General features: G+C 31.8%; 1 long non-coding RNA gene across 1 annotated transcript; it reads right to left on the reverse strand.

The window, feature by feature from the left end:
* Window positions 1–9266: 9266 nt before the first annotated feature.
* Window positions 9267–11887, reverse strand: LOC136042887 (uncharacterized). Its single transcript, XR_010621475.1, has 2 exons — window positions 10104–11887; window positions 9267–10012 (listed from the first exon to the last, which is right to left on the reverse strand). It is a non-coding gene; the product is annotated as an uncharacterized LOC136042887 (long non-coding RNA).
* Window positions 11888–15907: the final 4020 nt, after the last annotated feature.

Consider the following 15907-nt stretch of genomic DNA (forward strand, 5'->3'; position numbering starts at 1 on the left):
GCAGTTAAAAAACTTGTTTTTATTTTAATTAAAAACTTTATAAAACGTTAATTTAAACTTTCATTTCCATTTTGTTTTGTTTGCTTTAGTTTTTATAAGAATTTACAAAAACATTTTCCCCCTAATGTATGTTTCAGATATCAGAATGCGATATGTTGCGTACTACAAGGGGTTGGAACAACTTAAAACTTAAAACTTTTTATACTCATAATCCAGGATTAATTTAGCGAGTATAAACTGGCACTAGTGTCCGCACATACACCTCAACGACATCTAGCGTTTGGTAGAACTTGGCAATTTTTCAGTGTAATGGCAAGTATAATTAGTTTAATTTGCGAGTTGATAGGATAAGAGTAGTAATAAGTATCTGATCTCACTTCCTCGTAGAATAATAGTTACAAAGCTTGAAAAATGCCAAGTGTGGCCAAGTGCTAGTTAGTGTTGATGATTTTTTTGTCCACTTAGCACCACTTTTCAACCGTATAATGAGATAAGTTACCCATAATCTTTGGATCAGTTGTGGAGGTCTTTTTTATCTTCTTATAAGCTATTTTTTTTTGTTTACTTTATTAATAAACACAATTATAACTCTTTACATTTTACATCTACTGAATTGATGGAAAAACATACTTTTTTGTTGGCTTGCAGTAGTAAAATTTAACCATTCTCTAAACACACAAAAAACCTCCTCAACGCCCTGCTCTTTACGCTAAAGTTTGACTCTTTCTCTTAACTCTATTTTTAAAACAGTAAGAAACTTTAGCGCAAAGAGCGGGGCGTTGAGGAGGAAAAGCCCCTTTCATATACGGACGTTTTTGAATTAATGCATGTTTTGATCTTGGCTCTCCGCACATAAATAATTAAAACGAAATTTGCATATTAATTAATTGCAATTAATCGGAAGATTTTGAGAAAAAAGAGCGAGGGAGGAGGCCTAGTTGCCCTCCAATTTTTTGATTACTTAAAAAGCAACTAGAACTTTTAATTTTTTACAAACGTTTTCATTGGTAAAAAATATACGTAACTTACGAATTAATTTACGTAACAAACTTCTATATTCGTATGTTTTTATTGCGTGTATGAGGGGGTTCAACCCTTGTCGATACCTCGCTCTTTACCCTAAAGCTTAAATTTTGTCGCAATTCCTTAAGAATGACCTCTGAATCACAAAGGTCGTAGAATAAATAGTTGAAATTACTAAAAATACTTTAGTGTAAAGAGTGTGGTATAACGAGGAGGTAAACCACTCATATGCGTAATAATTTTTGTTCGTTTTAAGTTTTAATGCTGCTCCTTACTTTCAGTAGAAAAAACTTTTCATATTTTTTTTTTCATTGTTTTTTCCAAACAATGCTAGAAAACCCTGCGTCCCCCTCATTGAAATTCTCTTCCCCCATGACAAGTTTCTCTATGGAAATATCCTCCCACGTAACCCCCTCAAATTTCCCCCCTTAACACAAAAAATCCCCCTGAAAACGTCTTTACACTTCCCAGTAACCATTACTATATGTAAACACAGGTCAAAGTTTGTAACTTGCAGCCCCTCCCACGGGGACTGCAGGGGAGTAAGTCGTCCCTAAAGACATAGTTATTAGGTTTTTCGACTATGGTGAATACAATGGCTATCTCAGAATATTGATCTGGCAACTTTTGGGGAAAAACGAGCGTGGGAGGGGGCCTAGGTGCCCTCTAATTTTTTTGGTCACTCAGTTGATACGATCACCCCTGGGAAAAAACAAAACAAAAAACAAATAAACACGCATCCGTGATCAGTCTTCTGGCAAAAAGGCAAAATTCCACATTTTTGTAGATAGGAGCTTGAAACTTCTACACTAAGGTTCTCTGATACGCTGAATCTGATGGTGTGATTTTCGTTAAGATTGTATGACTTTTAAGGGGTGTTTCCCTCTATTTTCTGAAATGAGGCAAATTTTCTCAGGCTCGTAACTTTTGATGGGTATAACTGATCTTGATGAAACTTATATATATTTTAAAAATGCGTTTCTTTTATTGGGAAGCATACGGACGTTTTTAGGGGATGGATTGTTCTGGAAGAGGGGAGGATTCGGGGGTTACTTGGGAAAATCTTTCCATGAAGGAAGTTTTAAAGAAGGAGAAAGGACATTGCTATGAAGGGGGCACCGTATTTCCCAGCATTATTTAAAAAACGATAAAAAACAAAATAAAAAAAACAAGATTTTTCAACTGAAAGTAAAGAACAACATCAAATCTTAAAGGAACGGAAACTATTACGTATATGAGGGGGGTTCGCATCCTAGTCAATACCTCACTCTTCACACTAAAGTCTTTCTTAGTACTTTCATATGAGCTATTTCTTCTAATTAAACGGCCTTCGTGATTAAGGAGTCACTCTTAAAAAATTGGAACAAGATTTGAACTTTAGCGTAAAGAGCGAGGTATTGACTAGGGGGCAAACCCCCTAATGCACCTAATAAAAATATACGAATATAGAAGCCTGGTACATAAGCTAATTCGTAAGTTACTTATATTTATTACTAGCTGTTGGGGTGGCGCTTCGCGCCACCCCATGGTGGCGCGTGTGTGGCATGGATGGTGATTGCTAATCGACCATTCCCTGTGTCGCCGTCGTCATTTATATATCCCCCTGTGCCCCCCGGCGTCCCCGTTGTAGCTGTGTCCCTGTGTCCCGGTCGTCATTTATATTCCCTGTGTTCTGGTCGTCATTTGTGTCCCGGTGTCCCAGTCTGTGATTTCTCTTTGAGTGTCCCGGGCATCATTTATATTCCTTGTGTCCCGGTGTCCCGGTCGTCATTTGTGTCCCGGTCTGTATTTACATTCGTTTTTGAATTGGTCTTTTTTTTAGTTTTTAGTTTGTTACCTTTTTTTAGTTTTTTTAGTTATACCTCATGATTATAATGATTGCCCTTGAGCTTTGTTGATGGTGATTGCTAATCGAACATTCCCTGTGTCCCCGTCGTCATTTATATATCCCCCTGTGCCCCCCGGCGTCCCCGTTGTAGTTGTGTCCCTGTGTCCCGGTCGTCATTTATATTCCCTGTGTCCCGGTCGTCATTTGTATCCCGGTGTCCCGGTCTGTATATACATTCGTTTTTGAAATGGTATATGATGAAATAAATTTTTGTATTTTTCCCCTTTTTTCTTTTTAGTTTTTTTCTTTTTATTTTTTTTTAGTTTTGTTTTTCTCCTTTATTTTTCATTTTTTCCTTTTTTAATTTTTTTTCTTTTTTAGTTTTTTTAGTTTTTTAGCTTTTTTAGTTTTTTTTATTAGTTTTTAGTTTTTTTTTCTTTTTAGTTTTTTGTAGTTTTTACCTTTTTTTAGTTTTTTTAGTTTTTTTTTTACTTATGTCCTGGTCGTCATTTATACTCCCTGTGTCCCGGTCGTCATTTGTGTCCCGGTGCTTTGTTGATGGTGACTGCTAATGGAACATTTCTTGTGTCCCGGATATATATATATATATATATATATATATATATATATATATATATATATATATATATATATATATATATATATATATATATATATATATATATATGGTTTTAACTACGTAAAACTTGCGAATATACAACATTCTTTGCTGTCCCATTGTCTTTGCATATAAATAGATTGTCAGGTTTACCGATTCTTGAACATGCAACATATAATGGTCCATGGGAAAACAATCTGTATTCAGATCTATACCTCATGATTCTAATGATTGCCCTTGAGCTTTGTTGATGGTGATTTCTAATCGACCATTCCCTGTCCCGGTGTCCCGGTCGTCATTTATATCCCCCTGTTTCCCCCGGTGTCCCCGTTGTAGTTGTGTCCCTGTGTCCCGGTCGTCATTTATATTCCCTGTGTCCCGGTCGTCATTTGTATCCCGGTGTGCCGGTCTGGATATACATTCGTTTTTTAGTTTTGTTTTTCTCCTTTATTTTTTTCCTTTTTTTTTCTTTTTTAGCTTATTTAGATTTTTAGATTTTTTAGTTTTTTTATTAGTTTTTAGCTTTTTTTTTCTTTTTAGTTTTTTTGTCCCGGTCGTCATTTATATCCCCCTGTTTCCCCCGGTGTCCCCGTTGTAGTTGTGTCCCTGTGTCCCGGTCGTCATTTATATTCCCTGTGTCCCGGTCGTCATTTGTATCCCGGTGTACCGGTCTGTATATACAATCATTTTTTAGTTTTGTTTTTCTCCTTTATTTTTTTCCTTTTTTTTCTTTTTTAGTTAATTTAGATTTTTAGATTTTTTAGTTTTTTTATTAGTTTTTAGTTTTTTTTTCTTTTTAGTTTTTTTTGTAGCTTTTACCTTCTTTTTAGTTTTGTTAGTTTTTTTTTTTACTTATGTCCTGGTCGTCATTTATACTCCCTGTGTCCCGGTGCTTTGTTGATTGCTAATCGAACATTCCTTTTGTCCTGGTCGCTTTCTCTTTGAGTGTCGTCATTTATTTTTTTCTTTTTTAGTTCTTTTAGTTTTTACCTTTTTTAGTTTTTTTTAGTTTTTTAGATGAAAATTTTTTTTAGTTTTTTCCTTTTTTTCTTTTTAGTTTTTTATTGGTTTTTACCTTTATGTTAGCTTATTTTTCAGTTTTTTCCTTTTTTTTTAGTTTTTTTTTATTTTTTATTTTTTTTTAGTTTTTTACCTTTTTTTAGTTTTTTTAGTTTTTTTAGTTTTTTAGTTTTTTAGCTTTTTTACTTTTTTTTATTAGTTTTTAGTTTTTTTGTAGTTTTTGCCTTTTTTTAGTTTTTTCAGTTTTTTTTTTAGTTTTTTATTGGTTTTTACCTTTATTTTAGCTTATTTTTCAGTTTTTTCCTTTTTTTTTAGTTTTTTTTTAGTTTTTAGTTTTTTTAGTTTTTTACCTTTTTTTAGTTTTTTTAGTTTTTTTAGTTTTTTAGCTTTTTTATTTTTTTTATTAGTTTTTAGTTTTTTTTGTAGTTTTTGCCTTTTTTTAGTTTTTTAGTTTTTTAGCTTTTTTATTAGTTTTTAGTTTTTTTTGTAGTTTTTGCCTTTTTTTAGTTTTTTTAGTTTTTTAGCTTTTTTATTTTTTTTATTAGTTTTTAGTTTTTTTTTGTAGTTTTTGCTTTTTTTAGTTTTTTCAGTTTTGACGTCACCTGATCCAGTTTTTTCAGGTGATGTCACCTGATCCACGATCCACAGATCCACAGACAACTTATTTTTATATATATAGATAGTTTTTTTTTTTTACTTATGTCCTGGTCGTCATTTATACTCCCTGTGTCCCGGTGCTTTGTTGATTGCTAATCGAACATTCCTTTTGTCCTGGTCGCTTTCTCTTTGAGTGTCGTCATTTATTTTTTTCTTTTTTAGTTCTTTTAGTTTTTACCTTTTTTAGTTTTTTTTTAGTTTTTTAGATGAAATTTTTTTTTAGTTTTTTCCTTTTTTTCTTTTTAGCTTTTTATTGGTTTTTACCTTTATTTTAGCTCATTTTTCAGTTTTTTCCTTTTTTTAGTTTTTTTTTTATTTTTTATTTTTTTTAGTTTTTTACCTTTTTTTAGTTTTTTTAGTTTTTTAGCTTTTTTACTTTTTTTTATTAGTTTTTAGTTTTTTTGTAGTTTTTGCCTTTTTTTAGTTTTTTCAGTTTTTTTTTTTAGTTTTTTATTGGTTTTTACCTTTATTTTAGCTTATTTTTCAGTTTTTTCCTTTTTTTTAGTTTTTTTTAGTTTTTAGTTTTTTTTAGTTTTTTACCTTTTTTTAGTTTTTTTAGTTTTTTTAGTTTTTTTAGTTTTTTAGCTTTTTTATTAGTTTTTAGTTTTTTTTGTAGTTTTTGCCTTTTTTTAGTTTTTTTAGTTTTTTAGCTTTTTTATTTTTTTTATTAGTTTTTAGTTTTTTTTGTAGTTTTTACCTTTTTTTAGTTTTTTCAGTTTTGACGTCACCTGATCCAGTTTTTTCAGGTGACGTCACCTGATCCATCCACAGATCCACGCACAGACAACTTATTTTTATATATATAGATATAATCTGGCGTAACGGACAGACAACTTATTTTTATATATATAGATATATATATATATATATATATATATATATATATATATATATATATATATATATATATATATATATATATATATATATATATATACTAGCTGTTGGGGTGGCGCTTCGCGCCACCCCAACACCTAGTTGGTGGGGCGCTTCGCGCCCCCCCAAGCCCCCCCGCGCGCGTAAGTCGTTACGCGCCATATTAGTTATGCGCGATTGTAGTTGTGTCCCTGTGTCCCACCTGTGAATATAGATAGATTTATATATGTGTTTCAAACTACGCAAAAATTGCGAATAAACAACATTCTTGGCTTTCCCATTGTCTGTGCATATGCAAAGCCGTATGTACTAATAATGACGTCATATACAAACGCTCTTTTTACAAACAAACAAACATGCATCCACATAACTCGTTTTTATATAGATAGATAGATAGATAGATACAATACAAATTAACTGCGTAAAACTTGCGAATAAACAACATTCTTCGCTGTCCAATTGTCGCTGCATATAAATACATTGTCAGGTTTACCGACCCTCGAACATGCAACGTACAATTGTCCATGGGAAAAACAATCAGGGTTAAGATCTATACCACATTTTTCTAATGATTGACCTTGAGCTTTGTTAATGGTGATTGCAAATACTAATCGAATTGGGAATTGCAATCTTTTAAATTGAAAAAGCAGATCCGTTGGAATCATGGAAATGCGAGGAATAAGAACAGCCTCACCCTCATAAGGCCCTGTCAAGATTGTGGCCTCTATTAGGTTTTCCATTGTTTTTTTTACGGCAAGTCGCGTGCCATTGCAAAGCTTTGGTGGGTTGTTATTTCTTAAAAGTATTATTGGTACGCCTATTTTTAGTTGTAGCACGTGTGGTGGAAACCCTGAAGGATCTATGGAATTTAAAAATTCAGATGGATAATTAACCGCTTCATTTGGTTCCAAAACTGTGTCGACTGACTTGTAAAGGACTGCCTGGTCTCGAATCTTGTTCAAAACAATATTGTTGATTTCGTGGACGTCTATATTTTTGGGTGCGAGAATCGCTCTTTCACTTAGCCATTTATTATTTTTATATTTTTTTAGAATATTCGGAAATACTTTTTCCATCATTTCATTTTTGGACGTCACTAAATTACAGAAATCAGCAGGTAGTTGTATACGTCCTGAAATTGAGTCTACTGTTTGACCAGAGTCATCGTTTTGCAATCGGACACGCATATTTGTAGTTAATTTTAATATTTTTACGTGTGCCTATAAATTAGAATGTTTTAGGCAAGCATTCATTTCGTCTGCAGGAGTTAAACTACGTAAAAATTGCGAATATACAACATTCTTGGCTTTCCCATTGTCTCTGCATATACAAAGCCGTATGTACTAATAATGACATCATATGCAAACGCTCTTTTTACAAACAAACAAACATGCATACATACAACTCGTTTTTATATAGATAGATAGATATATAAAATACAAATTAACTGCGTAAAACTTGCGAATATACAACATTCTTCGCTGTCCAATTGTCGCTGCATATAAATAGATTGTCAGGTTTACCGACCCTCGAACATGCAACGTACAATTGTCAATGGGAAAAACAATCAGTATTAAGATCTATACCACATTTTTCTAATGATTGACCTTGAGCTTTGTTAATGGTGATTGCAAATGCTAATCGAATTGGGAATTGCAATCTTTTAAATTGAAAAGGCAGATCCGTTGGAATCTTGGGAATGCGAGGAATAAGAACAGCCTCGCCCTCAAAAGGCCCTGTCAAGATTGTGGCCTCTATTAGGTTTTCCATTGTTTTTTTTACGGCAAGTCGAGTGCCATAGCAAAGCTTTGGTGGGTTTATATTTCTTAAAAGTATTATTGGTAGGCCTATTTTTAGTTGTAGCACGTGTGGTGGAAACCCTGAGAATAATATCTCGAGGTAAAAACTGATCACCGACCATAACGATGGCGACTTCGTCGATAGTTGGAGCATTGTATCTACGCACATGTTGGCCAGGAGGCGTTTTTTATGCGTATAAGTAGGCATCAAATCGATGGCTGTTTTGAACAGACGCACTAAATTATTGTTTTCGTGGAAAAGATGTTGTAATTGGGAAACGATTGTCCTTTCAGTGTTGGGAGAAATTTCGGAACTTGCATTCAATTCAGAATTTCTATCACTGATGAAGTACAATTGTAAAAATTTATGATTCTCGCCTGAGAATGGTAGAAGAGACCCTGCTCTATGATAAATTTGCCCTTTTACTTTGAAAGTAGACATAAATTGATCTGGATTTTCAATTTGGGCTCCAAACGACGTCATTTGGAAACATGAGTTGTATTTTCTGATTCATTTATATTCCTTATGTCCCGGTGTCCTGGTCGTCATTTATATCCCCCTGTTTTATATCCCGCTTATTTTTCAGTTTTTTCCTTTTTTTAGTTTTTTTTTACTTTTTTAGTTCTTTTAGTTTTTACCTTTTTTAGTTTTTTTTAGTTTTTTAGATGAAATTTTTTTTTTAGTTTTTTACCTTTTTTTCTTTTTAGTTTTTTATTGGTTTTTACCTTTTTTTAGCTTTTTATCTTTTTTATTTTTTTTATTTTTATTTTTAATTTTATTAGTATTCTTTTTCTCTTCTATTTTTCATTTTTCCTTTTTTTTAGTTTTTTTTAGTTTTTAGTTTTTTAAGTTTTTTCCTTTTTTTAGTTTCTTTAGTTTTTTTAGTTTTTCGGCTTTTTTATTTTTTTATTAGTTTTTAGTTTTTTTTTGTAGTTTTTGCCTTTTTTTAGTTTTTTCAGTTTTTTTTTTTAGTTTTTAGTTTTTTACCTTTTTTAGCCTAACCAGGATTTGAACCTGGGACCTTCATTCTCCGTTCTGACACCCTCTCTCACCGAGTGACTACTCCAGCATGTTCATTTTGGTGTTTTAAATGGTATATTATTAACCAAATTAATGTGTTTTACAATATACTAAGCATCGTCATAACAAAAATGACGGCAACTAATTTCATGACGTCAGCCGAAACATGACGTCACCTGATCTACAGATCCACAGACCCACAGACAGACAGACAACTTATTTTTATATTTCTACTAGCTGTTGGGGTGGCGCTTCGCGCCACCCCAACACCTAGTTGGTGGGGGCGCTTCGCGCCCCCCCCCCAAGCCCCCCCGCGCGCGTAAGTCGTTACGCGCCATAATAGTTACGCGCCATTGTAGTTGTGTCCCTATGTCCCACCTGTGAATATAGATATATATATATATATATATGGTTTTAACTACGTAAAACTTGCGAATATACAACATTCTTTGCTGTCCCATTGTCTTTGCATATAAATAGATTGTCAGGTTTACCGACTCTTGAACATGCAACATATAATGGTCCATGGGAAAACAATCTGTATTCAGATCTATACCTCATGATTCTAATGATTGCCCTTGAGCTTTGTTGATGGTGATTGCTAATCGACCATTCCCTGTCCCGGTGTCCCGGTCGTCATTTACATCCCCCTGTTTCCCCCGGTGTCCCCGTTGTAGTTGTGTCCCTGTGTCCCGGTCGTCATTTATATTCCCTGTGTCCCGGGTCCCGGTCATCATTTGTATCCCGGTGTCCCGGTCTGTGTATACATTCGTTTTTTAGTTTTGTTTTTCTCCTTTATTTTTTTCCTTTTTTTTTTCTTTTTTAGCTTATTTAGATTTTTAGATTTTTTAGTTTTTTTTATTAGTTTTTAGTTTTTATTTCTTTTTAGTTTTTTTGTCCCGGTCGTCATTTATATCCCCCTGTTTCCCCCGGTGTCCCCGTTGTAGTTGTGTCCCTGTGTCCCGGTCGTTATTTATATTCCCTGTGTCCCGGTCGTCATTTGTATCCCGGTGTACCGGTCTGTATATACATTCGTTTTTTAGTTTTGTTTTTCTCCTTTATTTTTTTCCTTTTTTTTTTCTTTTTTAGTTTATTTAGATTTTTAGATTTTTTAGTTTTTTTATTAGTTTTTAGTTTTTTTTTCTTTTTAGTTTTTTTGTAGTTTTTACCTTCTTTTTAGTTTTGTTAATTTTTTTTTTATTTTAGTTTTTTTATTAGTTTTTAGTTTTTTTTTCTTTTTAGTTTTTTTGTAGTTTTTACCTTCTTTTTAGTTTTGTTAATTTTTTTTTTTACTTGTGTCCTGGTCGTCATTTATACTCCCTGTGTCCCGGTGCTTTGTTGATTGCTAATCGAACATTCCTTTTGTCCTGGTCGCTTTCTCTTTGAGTGTCGTCATTTATTTTTTTCTTTTTTAGTTCTTTTAGTTTTTACCTTTTTTAGTTTTTTTTTAGTTTTTAGTTTTTCTAGTTTTTTACCTTTTTTTAGTTTTTTTAGTTTTTTTAGTTTTTTAGCTTTTTTATTTTTTTTATTAGTTTTTAGTTTTTTTGTAGTTTTTGCCTTTTTTTTAGTTTTTTTAGTTTTTTAGCTTTTTTATTAGTTTTTAGTTTTTTTGTAGTTTTTGCCTTTTTTTAGTTTTTTTAGTTTTTTAGCTTTTTTATTTTTTTTATTAGTTTTTAGTTTTTTTTGTAGTTTTTGCCTTTTTTTAGTTTTTTCAGTTTTGACGTCACCTGATCCAGTTTTTTCAGGTGACGTCACCTGATCCACGATCCACAGATCCACAGACAACTTATTTTTATATATATAGATAGTTTTTTTTTTTTACTTATGTCCTGGTCGTCATTTATACTCCCTGTGTCCCGGTGCTTTGTTGATTGCTAATCGAACATTCCTTTTGTCCTGGTCGCTTTCTCTTTGAGTGTCGTCATTTATTAGTTTTTTCCTTTTTTTCTTTTTAGTTTTTTATTGGTTTTTACCTTTATTTTAGCTTATTTTTCAGTTTTTTCCTTTTTTTAGTTTTTTTTATTTTTTATTTTTTTTAGTTTTTTACCTTTTTTTAGTTTTTTTAGTTTTTTTAGTTTTTTAGCTTTTTTACTTTTTTTATTAGTTTTTAGTTTTTTTTGTAGTTTTTGCCTTTTTTTAGTTTTTTCAGTTTTTTTTTAGTTTTTTATTGGTTTTTACCTTTATAGTTTTTTTAGTTTTTTAGCTTTTTTATTTTTTTTATTAGTTTTTAGTTTTTTTTGTAGTTTTTGCCTTTTTTTAGTTTTTTCAGTTTTGACGTCACCTGATCCAGTTTTTTCAGGTGACGTCACCTGACACATCCATCCATCCATCCACAGACAACTTATTTTTATATATATACTAGCTGTTGGGGTGGCGCTTCGCGCCACCCCAACACCTAGTTGGTGGGGGCGCTTCGCGCCCCCCCAAGCCCCCCCGCGCGCGTAAGTCGTTACGCGCCATAATAGTTACGCGCCATTGTAGTTGTGTCCCTATGTCCCACCTGTGAATATAGATAGATATATATATATGGTTTTAACTACGTAAAACTTGCGAATATACAACATTCTTTGCTGTCCCATTGTCTTTGCATATAAATAGATTGTCAGGTTTACCGACTCTTGAACATGCAACATATAATGGTCCATGGGAAAACAATCTGTATTCAGATCTATACCTCATGATTCTAATGATTGCCCTTGAGCTTTGTTGATGGTGATTGCTAATCGACCATTCCCTGTCCCGGTGTCCCGGTCGTCATTTACATCCCCCTGTTTCCCCCGATGTCCCCGTTGTAGTTGTGTCCCTGTGTCCCGGTCGTCATTTATATTCCCTGTGTCCCGGGTCCCGGTCGTCATTTGTATCCCGGTGTCCCGGTCTGTATATACATTCGTTTTTTAGTTTATTTTTTCTCCTTTATTTTTTTCCTTTTTTTTTCTTTTTTAGCTTATTTAGATTTTTAGATTTTTTAGTTTTTTTTATTAGTTTTTAGTTTTTTTTTCTTTTTAGTTTTTTTGTCCCGGTCGTCATTTATATCCCCCTGTTTCCCCCGGTGTCCCCGTTGTAGTTGTGTCCCTGTGTCCCACGCGCCACCCCAACACCTAGTTGGTGGGGGCGCTTCGCGCCCCCCCCCAAGCCCCCCCGCGCGCGTAAGTCGTTACGCGCCATAATAGTTACGCGCCATTGTAGTTGTGTCCCTATGTCCCACCTGTGAATATAGATAGATATATATATATGGTTTTAACTACGTAAAACTTGCGAATATACAACATTCTTTGCTGTCCCATTGTCTTTGCATATAAATAGATTGTCAGGTTTACCGACTCTTGAACATGCAACATATAATGGTCCATGGGAAAACAATCTGTATTCAGATCTATACCTCATGATTCTAATGATTGCCCTTGAGCTTTGTTGATGGTGATTGCTAATCGACCATTCCCTGTCCCGGTGTCCCGGTCGTCATTTACATCCCCCTGTTTCCCCCGGTGTCCCCGTTGTAGTTGTGTCCCTGTGTCCCAGTCGTCATTTATATTCCCTGTGTCCCGGGTCCCGGTCGTCATTTGTATCCCGGTGTCCCGGTCTGTATATACATTCGTTTTTTAGTTTATTTTTTCTCCTTTATTTTTTTCCTTTTTTTTTCTTTTTTAGCTTATTTAGATTTTTAGATTTTTTAGTTTTTTTATTAGTTTTTAGTGTTTTTTTCTTTTTAGTTTTTTTGTCCCGGTCGTCATTTATATCCCCCTGTTTCCCCCGGTGTCCCCGTTGTAGTTGTGTCCCTGTGTCCCGGTCGTCATTTATATTCCCTGTGTCCCGGTCGTCATTTGTATCCCGGTGTACCGGTCTGTATATACATTCGTTTTTTAGTTTTGTTTTTCTCCTTTATTTTTTTCCTTTTTTTTTCTTTTTTAGTTTATTTAGATTTTTAGATTTTTTAGTTTTTTTATTAGTTTTTAGTTTTTTTTTCTTTTTAGTTTTTTTGTAGTTTTTACCTTCTTTTTAGTTTTGTTAATTTTTTTTTTACTTGTGTCCTGGTCGTCATTTATACTCCCTGTGTCCCGGTGCTTTGTTGATTGCTAATCGAACATTCCTTTTGTCCTGGTCGCTTTCTCTTTGAGTGTCGTCATTTATTTTTTTCTTTTTTAGTTCTTTTAGTTTTTACCTTTTTTAGTTTTTTTTAGTTTTTAGTTTTTTTTGTTTTTTTCCTTTTTTTATTTTTTTTATTTTTTTTTGTTTTTTTGCTTTTTTATTTTTTTTATTAGTTTTTAGTTTTTTTGTAGTTTTTGCCTTTTTTTTTAGTTTTTTTAGTTTTTTAGCTTTTTTATTAGTTTTTAGTTTTTTTTGTAGTTTTTGCCTTTTTTTTAGTTTTTTTAGTTTTTTAGCTTTTTTATTTTTTTTATTAGTTTTTAGTTTTTTTGTAGTTTTTGCCTTTTTTTAGTTTTTTCAGTTTTGACGTCACCTGATCCAGTTTTTTCAGGTGACGTCACCTGATCCACGATCCACAGATCCACAGACAACTTATTTTTATATATATAGATAGTTTTTTTTTTTTTACTTATGTCCTGGTCGTCATTTATACTCCCTGTGTCCCGGTGCTTTGTTGATTGCTAATCGAACATTCCTTTTGTCCTGGTCGCTTTCTCTTTGAGTGTCGTCATTTATTAGTTTTTTCCTTTTTTTTTTAGTTTTTTATTGGTTTTTACCTTTATTTTAGCTTATTTTTCAGTTTTTTCCTTTTTTTTAGTTTTTTTTATTTTTTATTTTTTTTAGTTTTTTACCTTTTTTTAGTTTTTTTAGTTTTTTTAGTTTTTTAGCTTTTTTACTTTTTTTATTAGTTTTTAGTTTTTTTTTTTGTAGTTTTTGCCTTTTTTTAGTTTTTTCAGTTTTTTTTTTAGTTTTTTATTGGTTTTTACCTTTATAGTTTTTTTAGTTTTTTAGCTTTTTTATTTTTTTTATTAGTTTTTAGTTTTTTTTGTAGTTTTTGCCTTTTTTTAGTTTTTTCAGTTTTGACGTCACCTGATCCAGTTTTTTCAGGTGACGTCACCTGACACATCCATCCACACATCCACAGACAGACAACTTATTTTTATATATATAGATAGATATATATAGTATATAGATATATATAAAAATAAGTTGTCTGTGGATGGATGGATGGATGTGTCAGGTGACGTCACCTGAAAAAACTGGATCAGGTGACGTCAAAACTGAAAAAACTAAAAAAAGGCAAAAAACTACAAAAAAAACTAAAAACTAATAAAAAAAATAAAAAGCTAAAAAACTAAAAAAACTATAAAGGTAAAAACCAATAAAAAACTAAAAAAAAAACTGAAAAAACTAAAAAAAGGCAAAAACTACAAAAAAAACTAAAAACTAATAAAAAAAGTAAAAAAGCTAAAAAACTAAAAAAACTAAAAAAAAACTAAAAAAAGGTAAAAAACTAAAAAAAATAAAAAATAAAAAAAAACTAAAAAAAAGGAAAAAACTGAAAAATAAGCTAAAATAAAGGTAAAAACCAATAAAAAACTAAAAAAAAAGGAAAAAACTAATAAATGACGACACTCAAAGAGAAAGCGACCAGGACAAAAGGAATGTTCGATTAGCAATCAACAAAGCACAGGGACACAGGGAGTATAAATGACGACCAGGACATAAGTAAAAAAAAAAACTATCTATACATATAAAAATAAGTTGTCAAACTAAAAAAAAGGCAAAAACTACAAAAAAAACTAAAAACTAATAAAAAAGCTAAAAAACTAAAAAAACTAAAAAAAAGGCAAAAACTACAAAAAAAAACTAAAAACTAATAAAAAAAATAAAAAAGCTAAAAAACTAAAAAAACTAAAAAAACTAAAAAAAGGTAAAAAACTAAAAAAACTAAAAACTAAAAAAAACTAAAAAAAAGGAAAAAACTGAAAAATAAGCTAAAATAAAGGTAAAAACCAATAAAAAACTAAAAAAAAACTGAAAAAACTAAAAAAAGGCAAAAACTACAAAAAAAACTAAAAACTAATAAAAAAAGTAAAAAAGCTAAAAAACTAAAAAAACTAAGCTAAAAAAACTAAAAAAAGGTAAAAGCTAAAAAAAATAAAAAATAAAAAAAAACTAAAAAAAAGGAAAAAACTGAAAAATAAGCTAACATAAAGGTAAAAACCAATAAAAACTAAAAAGAAAAAAAGGAAAAAACTAAAAAAAATTTTCATCTAAAAAACTAAAAAAAACTAAAAAAGGTAAAAACTAAAAGAACTAAAAAAGAAAAAAATAAATGACGACACTCAAAGAGAAAGCGACCAGGACAAAAGGAATGTTCGATTAGCAATCAACAAAGCACCGGGACATAGGGAGCATAAATGACGACCAGGACATAAGTAAAAAAAAAATTAACAAAACTAAAAAGAAGGTAAAAACTACAAAAAAACTAAAAAGAAAAAAAAACTAAAAACTAATAAAAAAACTAAAAAATCTAAAAATCTAAATAAACTAAAAAAGAAAAAAAAAGGAAAAAAATGAAGGAGAAAAACAAAACTAAAAAACGAATGTATATACAGACCGGTACACCGGGATACAAATGACGACCGGGACACAGGGAATATAAATGACGACCGGGACACAGGGACACAACTACAACGGGGACACCGGGGGAAACAGGGGGATATAAATGACGACCGGGACAAAAAAACTAAAAAGAAAAAAAAAACTAAAAACTAATAAAAAAACTAAAAAATCTAAAAATCTAAATAAGCTAAAAAAGAAAAAAAAAGGAAAAAAATAAAGGAGAAAAACAAAACTAAAAAACGAATGTATATACAGACCGGGACACCGGGATACAAATGACGACCGGGACACAGGGAATATAAATGACGACCGGGACACACGGACACAACTACAACGGGGACACCGGAGGAAACAGGGGGATGTAAATGACGACCGGGACACCGGGACAGGGAATGGTCGATTAGCAATCACCATCAACAAACCTCAAGGGCAATCATTAGAATCATGAGGTATAGATCTGAATACAGATTGTTTTCCCATGGACCATTATATGTTGCATGTTCAAGAGTCGG

This window comes from Artemia franciscana, unplaced genomic scaffold (assembly GCF_032884065.1).
Source record: "Artemia franciscana unplaced genomic scaffold, ASM3288406v1 Scaffold_2342, whole genome shotgun sequence".
In the NCBI taxonomy this organism is placed as follows: Eukaryota; Metazoa; Arthropoda; class Branchiopoda; order Anostraca; family Artemiidae; genus Artemia; species Artemia franciscana.